This window comes from Gastrolobium bilobum, unplaced genomic scaffold, assembly GCF_033153095.1.
Source record: "Gastrolobium bilobum isolate Gb01-03AN ecotype WA unplaced genomic scaffold, APGP_CSIRO_Gbil_v1 utg9111, whole genome shotgun sequence".
NCBI classification, from domain to species: Eukaryota; Viridiplantae; Streptophyta; class Magnoliopsida; order Fabales; family Fabaceae; genus Gastrolobium; species Gastrolobium bilobum.
Genome location: NW_026899740.1, coordinates 47,641 through 63,888, shown reverse-complemented (window position 1 = coordinate 63,888; position 16,248 = coordinate 47,641). Strand labels below are relative to the sequence as shown.

The 16,248-nt window shown below is 30.8% G+C and overlaps 1 long non-coding RNA gene across 1 annotated transcript; it reads right to left on the bottom strand.

Annotated features, from left to right (window-relative positions):
• Positions 1-6,841: 6,841 nt before the first annotated feature.
• LOC133293177 (uncharacterized) lies at positions 6,842-8,956 on the bottom strand. The gene is made up of 3 exons (XR_009749023.1): positions 8,651-8,956; positions 7,828-8,002; positions 6,842-7,177 (listed from the first exon to the last, which is right to left on the bottom strand). It is a non-coding gene; the product is annotated as an uncharacterized LOC133293177 (long non-coding RNA).
• Positions 8,957-16,248: the final 7,292 nt, after the last annotated feature.

The following is a 16,248-nucleotide window of genomic DNA, read 5'->3' as shown; positions in this document are numbered from 1 at the left end:
TTAGTTAAGGCGGCTTGGCTTCTGAGTGGCCAGCCTTGGGCTGCAGGATATTTAGGGAACCTGTGTAGCCTTATTTTCCAGAAGGTCTAGTAGTAGATTTAAGGCAAGCTGGAGCTGTTCGTTGTTTACTGGAGCTAAGGCGGGGTGGAGTTACCTTGAGCCTTAAGTTTACTTCTCTTAGAAGGTTTCATACGCAATATGAGAATCGAGTCTTGTGTGCCACGATGAGACCATCACGGCCTGTATGTCGCGATGGGGGATATCGCGTCTGGAACGCCGCGATGTGGGCATCGCGTCAATGCTTGTTCCTTGTGCTTCGGAAGGACTTGGGCTTTCCTTATGAGGCTTTGATTGGGCCTATATTTTATCCGGATCAATAACCGTCCAAAGATGGATCAATGGTGATGAAAGAAGGGAGAGAAAAAGGGAATCATAACCATTCAAAAGTGAATCAATTAATATAAATAAATAAATAAATAAAAACGACGTGGTTTTGGGATAGCCGGAGATAAATTTATCTCAAACTGCTTGAGAAATAATTTTCCCATATATATATATATACATATATATATATATATATATATATATATGAAAAAAAAAGTTTAATTTATGTTAAACGACTTTATTAGAGGAATAATAAATTTATTTAAGGAACAAGTAACATAAAAACAAAGTTGGAGCCATAAAAATTGCATTTGATGCAATGGTAGTTCATAAATATATTCCTTTCGTACGTTAATGAATGTGCATAAGTGAACAAAACAATACAAAATTTATCACCATATTTGTCACGAATTATCGATGTTGATATTACTCTTTTATATGTGTAATTTATGTATGTAAAACGCTAATAATAATAATAATAATATAAATCAATCACAAAATTATCATAAACAACACTACAAAATATATAACTCAATCACAAAATTATTATAATCAACAATCCAAAATATATAATTCAATCACAAATTATTATAAATAGCAGTCCATAAATATATAAATCAATCATAAATTATTACAAACACTCCAAAATATATAATTCAATCACAAATTATTATAAATAGCAGTCCAAAAATATATAAATCAATCATAAATTATTACAAACAATATTCCAAGAATATATAAATCAATCCAAGAATATATAAATCAATCATAATTATTATAAACTACACTCCAAAAATATATAAATCAATCATAAACTAAACTCCAGAAATACATAAATCAAACATAAATTATCATAAACTACACTCAAAATATATATAAAATCAATTATAAATTATCATAAACAAAATTCCAAGATATTCATATGGGAATATTTTCTTTAATGATTATTAGGTAAATAATATTTTTTTATTACCATATTAATTTTACCATTGGCATGGTAATATTTTTTCTATACATGGAGGCTTGATAAACCATTAGCCATTACTTGAAAATTTTAAAAAAAAAATCAAGTAGTGAAGGACCATAGAAAATTTAGAGAAAACTCTACAAAGAAAGAGGGTGAGAAAAAGAAAGGAATTTTAGAATGAGAAAGATTGATAATATAGAAAGTAAAAATTAATACTAAGGGTGAGGATAACTTCTTTCTTTCTTCTAAAATATAAACTTCATAGAAGTGTTATTTTGATATTTATTTTACTCTACCTAATCATTCCCTAATCGATCTCGAAGGGATAACACATTCAAATTTATTTTGTGATATTTATTTCAGTAATTTACAGTTCAACAAATTTAAAATTTCGCAATTTTATATTTCAAAAATTTATATTACAGCAATTTACATTTTTGTAATTTATATTTTCTCACTTTAGAATTATATACATAAATATATATGTATATTTACTGATTTATAATTCTATAATTTATATTTCAGTAATTTGTTATAAGCTCTAGTTTTTACCTAGATTTCATTGACATTTAAACAATATCAGGCAGAAGCCTTGAGTTTTTTTTTTCTCACTTGAGAACGAAATTTGAATTTGATTTTGGTGCACTGTTAGTGTAAAATATATGAACATTTTCATCCAGCCTTGTATTGTCATTTAAATTATCTAGTTTGACTACCATAAGAATTTCCTGATGAATAAAATTCAATATCATAGGTGTAAGCATAATATTGGATGAGAGTGTACAATATTTTGCTCTCACAATGAATCTGAGTTAGGCTCATCAAAAAATTAATTAATTGAAAAAGTTTGAATTAGTTAGATGGAATTAGTTGATCTTCTTCCATTATACTAAAAACATTTAAGCAATTATTTATGGTGTTGATTAAAATATAAGGAATTTAAATATATTCGTGAAAGGAGAAGTGTTTGTCATTTTAAAAGACATTACTTTACTTAATTTTAAGTGAAACGACCGCATTTTAGTACATATTTGATGATTTTTTATATTCTCTCACCTCCATAAAATTAGAGGGAGAGAGAAAGAGAATATTATGCAGCAAAGAGGCTGTAAAAAATCATTGAATATGCACGAAAATATGGTTATTTCACTTAAATAACACAAATTTGTCATTTAAAATGAAAAACGCTTTTCCCATTCATTAAATATTCACCTATATATTTTAAGTTACGCTACAGTTTGTGTCCCATGCATCTCACATTTTTAACAAGTGAAAAATACAAATATTGGGGTAACTAAAATAATGTGGTACCCAAAAATGTAGATGATAACATTTTTAAATATTTTTTGTTATGTGTTTAACATTATTCAATTGAGGTCAAAAAAGGATTCTAATTGAAAAATATGAATCCCACCTTGGGTAAGTAAATAGTTAAGAGGTGAAACTTCTCCACAAGTGTGTGTATCATAAGTAAAGTAAGGTGAAATGTGGATTCAACATATTTAACGCACACTAGTCCCACCTTGGGTAAGTAATAAGATAAGAAATATGAACTCTCTTTATAAAAGTAAGCTAATTCCTTATTGTGTTATAAGTTCTAGTCTTTACCTAGTTTTCGTTGATGTTTAAACAATATAGGGCAGAAGTCTTGAGTTTTTTTTCTCACTTGAGAACGAAACTTGAGTTTGATTTTGTTGCACTGTTAGTGTAAAATATTTGAACACTTTCATCTAGCCTTGTGTTGTCATTTAGTTATCTAGTTTGCCTACCATAAGAATTACATAATGAATAAAATTTAATATCCTAGGTGCAAGCACAATACTGGATGAGAGTGTACAATGTTTTGCACTCACATTGAGTCTGAATCAAGCTCATCAAAAATTTAATTAAGTGAAAAGTTTGAATTAGATAGATTAAATTGGTTGATCTTCTGCCATAATACTAACAACATCTAAGCAAATTTTTATGGTGTTGATTAAAATATATGGGATTTCAATATATTCGTGAAATGAAAAGTGTTTGTCATTTTAAAAGATATTATTTTACTTAATTTTAACTGAAACGACCGCGCATTTTAGTACATATTTGATGATTTTTTTTATATTCTCACACCTCTAAAAAATTAGAGGGAGAGAGGAAAAGAGTATTATGCAACAAAGATAATGTAAAAAAGCACTGGACATGCACCAGAATATGGTTGTTTCACTTAAATAACAAAATTTTGTGTCATTTAAAATGAAAAACACTTTTTCCATTCATGAAATATTCACTTATATATTTTAAGTTACGCTACATTTTGTGTCCCATGTATCTCACAATTTTTAACAAGTGATAAATACAAATATTGAGATTACTAAAATGATGTGGTACGCAAAAATGTAGATGATAACACTTGTAAATATTTTTTTATTACGTGTTTAACATTAGTCAATTGAGGTCAAATAAGGATTCTAGCTATTTGACAAATTCTAATCCCACCTTTGCTAAGTAAATAGGTAGGAGGTGAAACTTCTCCACAAGTGTGTTATCATAATTAAAGTAAGGTGAAATCTGAATTCAACATATTTAACGAACACTACTTCCACCTTTGGTAAGTAATAGGATAAGAAATGTGAACTCTCATTATAAAATAAAGCTAATTTCTTATTTTGTTATAACCTCTAGTCTTTACCTAGTTTTTACTGATGTTTAAACAATATAGGGCAGAAGGCTTGAGTTTTTTTTTCTCAATTGAGAACAAAACTTGAGTTTGATTTTGGTCCAATTTTAGTGTAAAATATTTGAACACTTTCATCCAGCCTTGGTGTTGATTAAAATATATGGGATTTCAATATATTCGTGAAAGGAGAAGTGTTTGTTATTTTAAAATACATTACTTTGCTTAATTTTAAGTGAAACGACAGCATTTTAGTACATATTTGATGATTTTTTATATTTTCTCACCTCTATAAAATTAGAGGGAGAGAGGAAGAGAGTATTATTCAGCAAAGAGAATGTAAAAAAATCACTGGATATGCACCAAAATATGGTTGTTTCACTTAAATAACAAAAATTTGTGTAATTTAAAAAGAAAAATTTCTTTTTCCATTCATGAAATATTTACTTATATATTTAAAGTTATGCTACATTTTGTGTCCCATGTATCTCACAATTTTTAACAAGTGAAAAATACAAATATTGGGGTAACTAAAATAATGTGGTACGCAGAAATGTAGATGATAACATTTTTAAATAATTTTTTGTAATGTGTTTAACATTAGTCAATTGAGGTCAAGAAAGGATTATATTTGACAAATACTAATCCCGCCTTGGGTAAATAAATATGTAAGAGGTTAAACTTCTCCAGAAGTGTGTGTCTCATAAGTAAAGTAAAGGTGAAATGTAAATTCAACATATTTAACGTACACTAGTCCCACCTTGGGTTAGTAATAGAATAAGAAATGTGAACTCTCTTTATAAAAGGAAGGTAATTCTTTATTGTGTTATAAGCTCTAGTCTTTACCTATTTTTCATTTATGTTGAGATGATATAGGGCAGAAGCCTTGATTTTTTTCTCACATGAATGAAACTTGAGTCTGATTTTGGTGCACCTTTAGTGTAAAATATTTGAACACTTACATCTTGCCTTGTGTTGTCATTTAAGTTATCTAATTTGACTACCATAAGAATTACTAAAACTCAATATTATAGGTGCAAGCACAATATTGAATGAGAGTGTACAACGTTTTACACTCACAATGAATATGAATCAAGCTCATAAAAAATTTAACTTCGTGAAAATGTTTGAATTAGTTAGATGAAATTAGTTGATCTTCGGCCTCCATACAAAACACATCTAAGAAATTATTTGTAGTGGAGATTAATATATATGGAATTTTGATATATTTGCGAAAGAAGAAGTGTTTGTTATTTTAAAAGGCATTACTTTAGTTAATTTTAACTAAAACGACCGCATTTTAGTACATATTTGATGAGAGTGTACAACGTTTTACACTCACAATGAATATGAATCAAGCTCATAAAAAATTTAACTTCGTGAAAATGTTTGAATTAGTTAGATGAAATTAGTTGATCTTCGGCCTCCATACAAAACACATCTAAGAAATTATTTGTAGTGGAGATTAAAATATATGGAATTTTGATATATTTGCGAAAGAAGAAGTGTTTGTTATTTTAAAAGGCATTACTTTAGTTAATTTTAACTAAAATTACCGCATTTTAGTACATATTTGATGATTTTTTATATTCTCTCACCTCAATAAAATTTGAGGAAGAGAAAAGAGAGTATTATGCAGAAAAGAGAATATAAAAAATTATTGAATATGCAACAAAATATTGTTGTTTCACCCAAATAACAAAAATTTGTTTCTTTTAAAATGACAGACGCTTTTTCCCATTCATGAAATATTCACAAACACACACACACACACACATATATATATATATATATGAAGTTAGCTACATTTTGTGTCCCATGTATCTCACAATTTTTAACAAGTGAAAAATACAAATATTGGGGTAACTAAAATAATGTGGTACACAAAAATGTAGATGATAACATTTTTAAATATTTTTTTGTGATGGTTTAACATTAGTTAATTGATGTCAAAAAAGGATTCGATTTGACAAATACTAATCCCACCTTGGGTAAATAAATAGGTAAGAGGTTAAACTTCTCCACAAGTGTGTGTATCTTAACTAAAGTAAGGTGAAATGTAAATTCAACATATTTAATGTACACTAGTCCCACCTTGGGTAAGTAACAGGATAAGAAATGTGAACTCTCTTTATAAAAGGAAGCTAATTCCTTATTGTGTTATAAGCTCTAGTCTTTACCTAGTTTTCATTGATGTTGAAACGATACAAGGCAGAAGCCTTGTTTTCTCACTTGAGAATGAAACTTGAGTTTGATTTTGGTGCACTAGTAGTGTAAAATATTTGAACACTTTCATCTAGCCTTGTGTTGTCATTTAAGTTATCTAATTATTTGACTTCCATAATAATTACCTGATGAATAAAATTCAATATCATAGGTGCAAGCACAATACTGGATGAGAGTGTATGTAATTCCCCAATTTAATATTCGGATTGTTAACTACATATGGACATACTATGCGCATCTAGCTAAGTTAAAGTAACGAAAGACTTAATAAAATTTCTAATTACCCGATGTAATTTCGCTGTATAACTTTTTCTTTTCAATTAACTTCTACTATTAATTATAATTATCTGTACAGTCTCATACATGTACAAATTGAAAATTAAATTCCAAGTGATCATAATCAATGACCAATCACTATCCGGATATGATAATTTATACCATTCCGTATAAAGTTTAACGGACAATATAACGGCTGTAAATTGGACTATACCAGGGATTAAATCCCACTGTTTTAATCTATTCCTAAAATACAGAAAAGTTTAACCAATATATATATATATATATATATATATATATATATATATATATATATATATATATATACACACTGAAAATGGCTCCGTGCCAATACAAAATAAAACTACTTGACTTGGTAAAACACACATAGGCAAACACATGCTTTTCAAAATGATTATCAACTATATACATGCATGATGATAATATACTTCATGCACTAACAAAACATGTCTACGTTGACATTCAAAATAGCTAAGTGCCCACTCCTCTAGAGTCCTATATCCTCATGAACTGGTCTTTTTCCCTTTGCGAGTTCTCCTACTGCTGATGTAGCTATAATTTAAATTACAGCCCCACGACGAGATGAGAAATGAATCCCGATAAGACTTTGGGTTTATGGAGTAGTCTTCACCCCAAGAGTTCACTCTCTGCATGAAAGGTCAGATATAAAGCATATAATACAACATGTAATTTTATTAGTATATTTTACTAATTATATCTCACTGACTGTATCTCATTGATTGTTTCGGAAGCCTTTATACTCCCTTATATCTCACTTTATATTATAGAAGATTTATACTTCCTTGCTTTATGATAATACGAAAGATTATACTCCTCTACTTTTTGTAATACGAAAGATTATACTTCCCTGTTTTTGTAAAACGGAAGATTTATACTTTCCTGCTTTTGTAATGTGGAAGATTTATACTTCCCTACTTTATATATAATTTAATAGTAATATATTATATAGCTAAAAACACATTTCTACGTCTTGATTACTTGATAAATCTTAATACTATGAAAGATTTATACTTTCGCTATCCGTCTTTATATTTTTACTATGGAAGATATGTACTTTCGCTAACCTTCTTTCTACTTGCCTACTTACGTTATATCACATCACAATATCAATGTACATAAATTAAACACATCATCAATGTACCTGTCTATATGAATGCACATGTACGCATCTATACTAAATATCTCACTGTTAATCATATATACAATTTAACCATCATCCTTTATGGACTTTGGTGGAACAAAAAAGACGAAGAAAATTTTGAAACCAAGAGCTTACCTGTCAGTGCTTTTATATTACGCTTACTTGGTATACAAGTAATTTTTGCAAAATTCATAGAATCCTGACTTGGAATCACCGTATTACCTGCTACACATTACAATACTTGTTTGCTAACTATACCTGATAATTTCATGCCATTCCACAAGTCATACTTAAATACCCACAACTTGACCTACATTTCCATAATATAAAACCTACTTAATCATATTACCAATTGAAGGTTCATCATACAATTTTATTTGAAACATAATTCAAATTTATTTCTAAATTCTATCATTAAACAACTTGATTTTTAACCCAATAAACCACTAAGTGGCCGAACCTTATAAGTCCCATTAACTCACATTTTTCATGCTTAATACTTGTAACTCTAAGTGCCATTACACCTTAAAACAAAACAATAACACCAAACATCATTTAATTATACAAAATAGTCCATAAAGCTGAATTTTCATAGCGAACAGTCTGCACTATAAAATACAAGAAATATCCATTTTAGATCCAATTGACTTGAAATTTTATATGTTGAACTAGACATGTGTGCCTTTAATTTGCAACAAACTTCACTCAATTTGGAATTCTACAATTCCAGATATAAATTTTTGAAAATAAGGCAGATTTGAGGTCTATATGTTCCACAAATTTTATACCACTTTCAATGATTCAAAACTAATTCAATCAACTCCATACCTATTAAATACCATGAATACATATCAAAACACAACATATACACATGATTTAAAATCATACATAACAACCCCCTTTTCATAAACCCTATTTAAAATTCAAGAATTTAAGCTAAAGAAAGGTAGTTAGTTACCTTAAACCACTCCTTGGTGCCTATTTTCTCAATTTCTCTTCAACAAGGCATGAAAACACCTCACTTCCCATGGATGGCAGCCATGAGGTCATAAAAAAGAGAGGAGAAAACATGAACATGTGAAGCTCCTCTCAAGGATTAAAAGCCATGGTTATGTTCTACTAGTTACAAGGATGATTTTCTCTCAAAGCGTCTATGAATTTTAGTAACTAGAGAAGCAAGTTCTCAAGCTCTTCCTTCCTTCACGGTGGTCACAGTTTTTAAAAGCATAAGAGTGCAGATTTTTGCTTCTTTAAAGAAGAAGAACCGACTAGCTAAGTGAGTAGGAAAAATCTAGTCTACTTTGTTGACTTCCAAGCTTTGTTTCTTGGTTAGCTTGCTTCCTATTGGTTGGCTTTATACACACTCTTTTCCCTCTCATCATGCGCTTATTTGGAGCCTTAGAAGACAAGGAGAAATCAGAATTTTGTTTCCAAAATATCTATAGAACATATTAACTAGTTAGCTTTTAAAATAACTTAGTTATATTTAATTCCATTGGCTAATTAAATCCATACTTTGTCATATTTTTGACAATTAACCTAAACATCATTAGATTAATCTAAAGATACCTTGACCCAATGAAATTCATCACTCAATTTAATTATGTCATCTAATTCAAGTTTAAAACTAGTTTTGCTTATTTTAAGTCACTTTGACTTATATTCATTCTTATTGTTTGATTTTTCTTAAACTTTGACTCATTTTTAATTATTAATCTAATCATCATTAGACTAATCCAAGATCATATTGAACACACTAAATTCTCTAAAGAATTTAATGATAACATCTAATTCAAGTTTTGACCACATCTAGTCTATTTTCCAAGTAATTCATGACTTTATCTATAATGACATATACGTCATGAATTCTCTTCATAAATATATTTATGTACTATATGATCTGCTTGGCATGAAATGTATCCCTGTGTATCTCCTTATCTCAATTTCATAATCAATGGATCATTACTTGACATAACTGATCACAATTTCTATAAACATGACTTGATCTACTGAACTCTTGCATGATTTCCTCATCAAAAATTTAATTAAGTGATAATGTTTGAATTAGTTAGATGAAATTAGTTTATCTTCTTCCATCATACTAACAACATCTAAGTAATCGTTTCTGGTGGTGATTAAAATATATGGAATTTCAATATATTCGTGAAAGGAGATATGTTTGTCATTTTAAAAGATATTACTTTACTTAATTTTAAGTGAAATGACCGCATTTTAGTACATATTTGATGATTTTTTATATTCTCCCACCTCCATAAAATTAGAGGGAGAGAGTATTATGAAGAAAAGAAAATGTAAAAAATCACTGAATTTGCACCCAAATATGCTTGTTTAACTTAAATAACAGAATTTTTTTCATTTAAAAGGAAAAATGTTTTTCCCATTCATGAAATATTCACCTATATATTTTATGTTATGCTTTATTTTGTGTACCATGCATCTCACAATTTTTATCACGTGAAAATTACAAATATTGGGGTAAGTAAAATAACGTGATACCCAGACAAGTAGATGATAACATTTTTGAATACTTTTTTATAAAGTGTTTAACATTAGTCAATTGAGGTCAAAAAAAGACTCTATTTGACAAATACTAATACCGCATTGGGTAAATAAATAGGTAAGAGGTTAAACTTCTCCACAAATGTGTGTATCATAAGTAAAGTAAGGTGAAATGTAGGTTCAACATAGTTAACGTACACTAGTCCCACCTTGTGTAAGTAATAGGATAAGAAATGTGGACTCTCTTTACAAATGGAAGGTAATTCCTTATTGTGTTATACGCTCTAGCATTTACCTATTTTTCATTGATGTTTAAACAATATATGGCAGAAGCCATGAGTTTGTTTTTTCTCACTTGAGAATGAAACTTGAGTTTGATTTTGGTGCACAATTAGTGTAAAATATTTGAACACTTTCATCCAGCCTTGTGTTGTCATTTAATTTATCTAATTTTACTACGATAAAAATTACCTGATGAATAAGATTCAATATCATAGGTGCAAGCACAATACTAGAATAGAATGTACAATGTTTTGCACTCATATTCAATCTTAATCAAGCTCATCAAAAATTTAATTAAGTGATAATGTTTGAGTTAGTTAGATAAAATTAGTTTATCTTCTGCCATTATACTAACAACATCTAAGTAATTGTATATTGTGGTGATTAAAATATATGGAATTTCAATACATTCGTGAAAGAAGAAGTGTTTGTTATTTTAAAAGATATTACTTTACTTAATTTTAAGTGAAATGACCGCATTTTAGTACATATTTGATGATTTTTTATATTCTCTCACCTCCATAAAATTAGAGGGAGAGAGTATTATGCAGCAAAGAGAATGTAAAAAATCACTGAATTTGCACCGAAATATGATTGTTTAACTTAAATAACACAATTTTTTCATTTAAAATTAAAAATATTTTTCCCATTCATGAAATATTCACCTATATATTTTAAGTTATGCTTCATTTTGTGTCCCATGCATCTCACAATTTTTATCAAGTGAAAATTACAAATATTGGGGTAACTAAAATAATGTGATACCGAGAAATGTAGATGATAACATTTTTAAATATTTTTTTGTGATGTTTTAACAATAGTTAACTGAGGTCCAAAAGGATTCTATTTGACAAATACTAATCCCACCTTTTGTAAGTAAATAGGTAAGATTTGAAACATCTCCACAAGTGTGTGTATCGTAAGTAAAGTAAGGTGAAATGTGGATTCAACATATTTATCGCATACTAGTTCCACTATAACACCTCGTATTTCTAAAACGTATAATTATATATGAAAATGTGGATTAAAGGATAGAATTAGGAAAAATCCTGAATTTAGAATCAAAATACGTAAAAAGGATAAAATGGTAATTTGTCAAACACGTAACCCTGGGAATGAAAAAATTAGTAGAAGGTCTCAAATGAAAAAACCAACACCGGAAATGGATTCAGAATGAAAAATTGAGTGGTTAGGCAAGTTTCTGGAAAAATGATGAATAATATTTTTACCAGGTAAAAATACCGCGATACAGTTGCACCGTAAAGCATGCTGAATGAATTTTGATCTTTAGGTTTGAAAATAAGTTATAAATGGTACATAGGACTACAAAATATGATTTCTGGTGAAAACTGATTGAAATTAGGGGTTTTGGGGAAGGGTGCCCACAACGCGCATAACAGCTTAAAATTGTGATTTCACCGAACGACCGGAAAACTTCAGATTCATCTGATCAAGGAGAATTAAAGGACATTGGTTAATGTTAAAAATTGAAGATTCTAAATAGTCTAGGAATTAATGGACGTTTAGTGGTTTAAGCGGGAGATTTGAATTAGTTTGAATCGCGTGAGGTGGCGGTGGGACCCACCCCACTTAAGCCACTTGTCCAAGTCACTATTCACCATCTTCCACAATCACTCTCTTTCTCTCTCAAACCTGCGGTTCATCAAGAAAAGGGGGGATTCTTCTTGGATTTTCTAAGTGATTTAGCCATCAAATTCAAGAAAGTTTGTCATCAAACTTCAAGTAAACGATCATCCAAACACAACCATGGTATTTTTAAGACTTGAAACTCATTGATTTGAGAGAAAAATCCCACCCAAGTCCGCGACCAAGTGTGAAGATTTGGTGTTCTTGGAGTTGATTGATTCTCCAATGCTTGGGTATTATGTGGAGGAGTCTCAGGCCTTGCTTGTGAGTAAATTTCCACACTTTTAATTGATTGAATCATTGGATTTAAATTTGAAGACCTAGGGCTTGCATGCTTGGATTGATATGGTTAGAGAGCTCAAATTGAAAATGTGTATTAGATAAAAGTAGCTTAGAATGATGTTTTATAGTGATTGAGCTCATAAAAATTATTGGTGAAAATTATTGGTAACTTAGGCAATTTTGATGTTGGTATGCATGCATGACTTTGTGAAATTGACATGCTGCAAGATTGTGTAATTGAGTTGTGAAATATTTGTATGAGTTAAGTATAGAATTGTATGATGTGTGGGAGTGTTGAATTGAATTGAAAACCCTTGAGTATGCTTCCATGTAGATTTCGGCCATGTGAGGGGATATAAGGTTGGATGATGTAAAATTCATGCAATTTGTATTTTGAGGCTTGGAGCTAAGTTTAAATAGGATGTGTGTTGGTGTGATGTATTTGAATTGGAAGAAAAATCATTGGATGTGTGTGTGTGTGAATTTCGGCCTAAATGAGGTAAATTGAAGAAAATGGTGTTGGGATGAGATTGAATGGGATTAAGGGCTTGAATTGGTGTTGGGTTGAGCTGGTGAAGCCATAGGAACCTTGTAATAAAATGTAGAACATGACTTGGCATTTGAGGCCATTTAGCCGAACCTATGCTTGTGTGGGGAGGGATCTTCGGTGCTTTGTATTTTGATTGGTTGCACCAATGTGTTGATGATCCTTGTGTGATCATTATAGGTTGCCTCCCACAGACGTGAACTTGGAACGGTGAGCTTGGTGGGTTGCCTTTGGTCCTTGGCCAAAAGGATTGTGGTAAGTATTTATGTAAAAATTCATGAATGCTTGAGTAACCGAGTTAATGTGGTCATATGATTATAATTGATATGGGAATGACCTATATGTAGGCATTTCTTGTTGAACCAAGCTCGGTGGTATTTTGCTTTGGAGCTACCAAGAGAGGGAGCTTCCATCAGGTAATCCCTTGGTACTAGGGTTAGTCCCCGTCTGTGCTCCACATGCCCCTTGGGGGTAGTGGTAGAAGGTGTATGTTGATAGTGTATTATAACATGCTCATGCATATATGTATGTATAGTGGGTACATAGGATGTACTGTGTCCCTGGCCAGTAGACTGTTGGCTTCGGGCGTTACAGACTTCCACTGGATAGGTCTTCGTGAGGGAGTTCCAGTTGACCTGGGATCATGGGGTGTCATCCGTTGAGGAGCACTCTAGAAAAGTCTCGGGTGTATATGGATGGAGGGTGCCTTGGTTGATGTTTTGGGAACACTTCCTTGGATGAGAACTCGTAGGCTATATGTCAAGGCCAATAGGTCGGATGTTGCGTGGCTTTGGCATCGACCATTCCAGCTTCATCGTATTTTTACTCTCTACACATCTCTACTTCACTAAATCCCTTGCGTTATCCCTCTTTGGTTGTTGTAATATAGTATTGATTTACATCTGAGTGAGCCATTGGTGGGAGTAATCTCCAGAACCTCTGGGTTACTGAGATATATTCGTATACCTCACACTGTTTGGGGACTTTATTTCAGGTAGTAGCAGTGGGACAGGAGCTGTGGGCAAGAGGCCCGTAGGATGAGCATATGGACATAGAGCTTGTTTTGCATTTTGAGGCCACTTGGCCTAGGCTAGACTTAGGACATGAACATTGTATATGGATTTAGGTCTACGCATATTGTCATATTTGTTCATGCCATCTTTTTGCCTAAGTCTAGTTGTATATTCGTTATTCTTTATTTTGAGGTTCGATTCATTATGTTGTATTTGGAGAATTTATTGTATTATGATTTACATTGGAGAACTGTAATTGTAATATTGGACCTTGTGTATTATTGAAGGATGATGTATGATGAAAGGACATTAGGCCTATTTTAGTTGATGATTATGTGTATGTAGAAAGAATGCATGCAAAATGGATTGAGGTGATTGAAACATGTTAAGTTATGAAAATGTAAGTAATGAGATGTAAATTGAGTAAATTGATATAAATTGTTGGGGGTTGTAAGAGAACTAAGGCATTGTGGTCCTTGAGTGCCACTCTTGTATATTAGGTACCATTGATGATAGTTAACAAACTTTTGATAAAGTGGGATAGGTTGAATAAACAAAGGAGATGCCGTCAAATTTTCTAGAAAATGACAGATTTTGGATGAATTTTGGGAGAGCATATCTCCCTCCACAGAAGTCCAATAGGGATGTTCCATATACCATTTTGAAGCTTGAGATGTAAGCTATATTGTGTCAAAATTTGGTAGCCATTGGAGATGTACGCATACCTGTAGAGGCTTTTGAATAAGGAATGTCCAGAATGGCCCTGCACTTGGGGTTGTCGGGTTACTGAATTAGGGAATTTATTTCTTCCTCAATTATTGGTCAAATTAGTCCCATGATATGTTTAATTGAACCTTAAGATGTCTAGTTTACTGTAAAAAAATTTGAGAGCAATTGATGGATTAGTTTGTCCAGAATCGTTGAAAGGGTTAGGACTGTTTGGAGCCCTGTTTGAGGTTGCTGGCAACTTTGCTTGTCCAACTTCAAACGGTGATAACCGGAGAAAACAAGAACTTTATGGAGCGTGTGATAGCTTGTTGGAAAGATAATTAAGTATAGAATAACATATTAAAAGATGGCAGGTTCTTAGCTTGCGGATCTGTCGCAATATCCAGATTACTAAACCATGTTCAGTTATGTAAAAACCGTAAAAGTGAGAATTACTCTAAGTGGGTTTATGGGAACCCCTTAGTGACTTGAGTGAAGTATTATATGATAGTTAGGAAATTGTTTTATTTATTCTGCATTTAGTTTTCAGTTATGATCACAACTTTTACTCATTATGTTTTATTATTATTTTAAATACTCGCGTAATTAAAAAGAAAAAGTTTACTCGCATTTTTATAAATGAACTGCTGTGATTGTAACTGCGCTTAATATCATAATCAATATTAACAATACCAGTGTACAACGGGCTGTTACACCTACCTTGGGTAAGTAATATGATAAGAAACGTGAATTCTCTTTATAAAAGGAAGCTAATTCCTTATTGTGTTATAAGCTCTAGTCTTTACATAGTTTTCATTGATATTTAAAAATTATAGGGAAGATACCTTGAGTTTTTTTCTCACTTGAAAACGAAACATGAGTTTGATTTTGGTGCTATGTTAGTGTAAAATATTTCAACACTTTCATCCAGCCTTGTGTTGTCATTTAAGTTATCGAATTTGACTACCATAAGATTTGTCTGATGAATAAAATTCAACATCATAGGTGCAAGCTCAATACTGGATGAGAGTGTACAATGTTTTGCACTCACATTGAATCTGAATCAAGTTCATCAAAAATTTAATTAAGTGAATTTTTTGAACTAGTTAGATGATCTTCTTCCATCATACAAACAACATCTAAGATATTTTTTGTGGTGTTGATTAAAATATATGAAATTTCAATATATTCATGAAAGGAGAAGTGTTTGTCATTTTAAAAGACTTTATTTTACTTAACTTTGAGTGAAACGACCGTATTTTAGTACTTATTTGATGATTTTTTATATTCTCTCACCTCCATAAAACTAGAGGGAGAGAGAAAGAGGGTATTATGCAGCAAAGAGAATGTAAAATATCACTGAATATACAAAAAAGTATGGTTGTTTCACTTAAATAACACAAATTTGTGACATTTAAAATGACAAATGCTTCACCCATTCATGAAATATTAACCTATATATTTTATGTTACGCTACATTGTGTCCCATGCATCTCACAATTTTTAACTTGTGAAAAATACAAATATTAGGGTAACTAAAATAATGTGATACCCAGA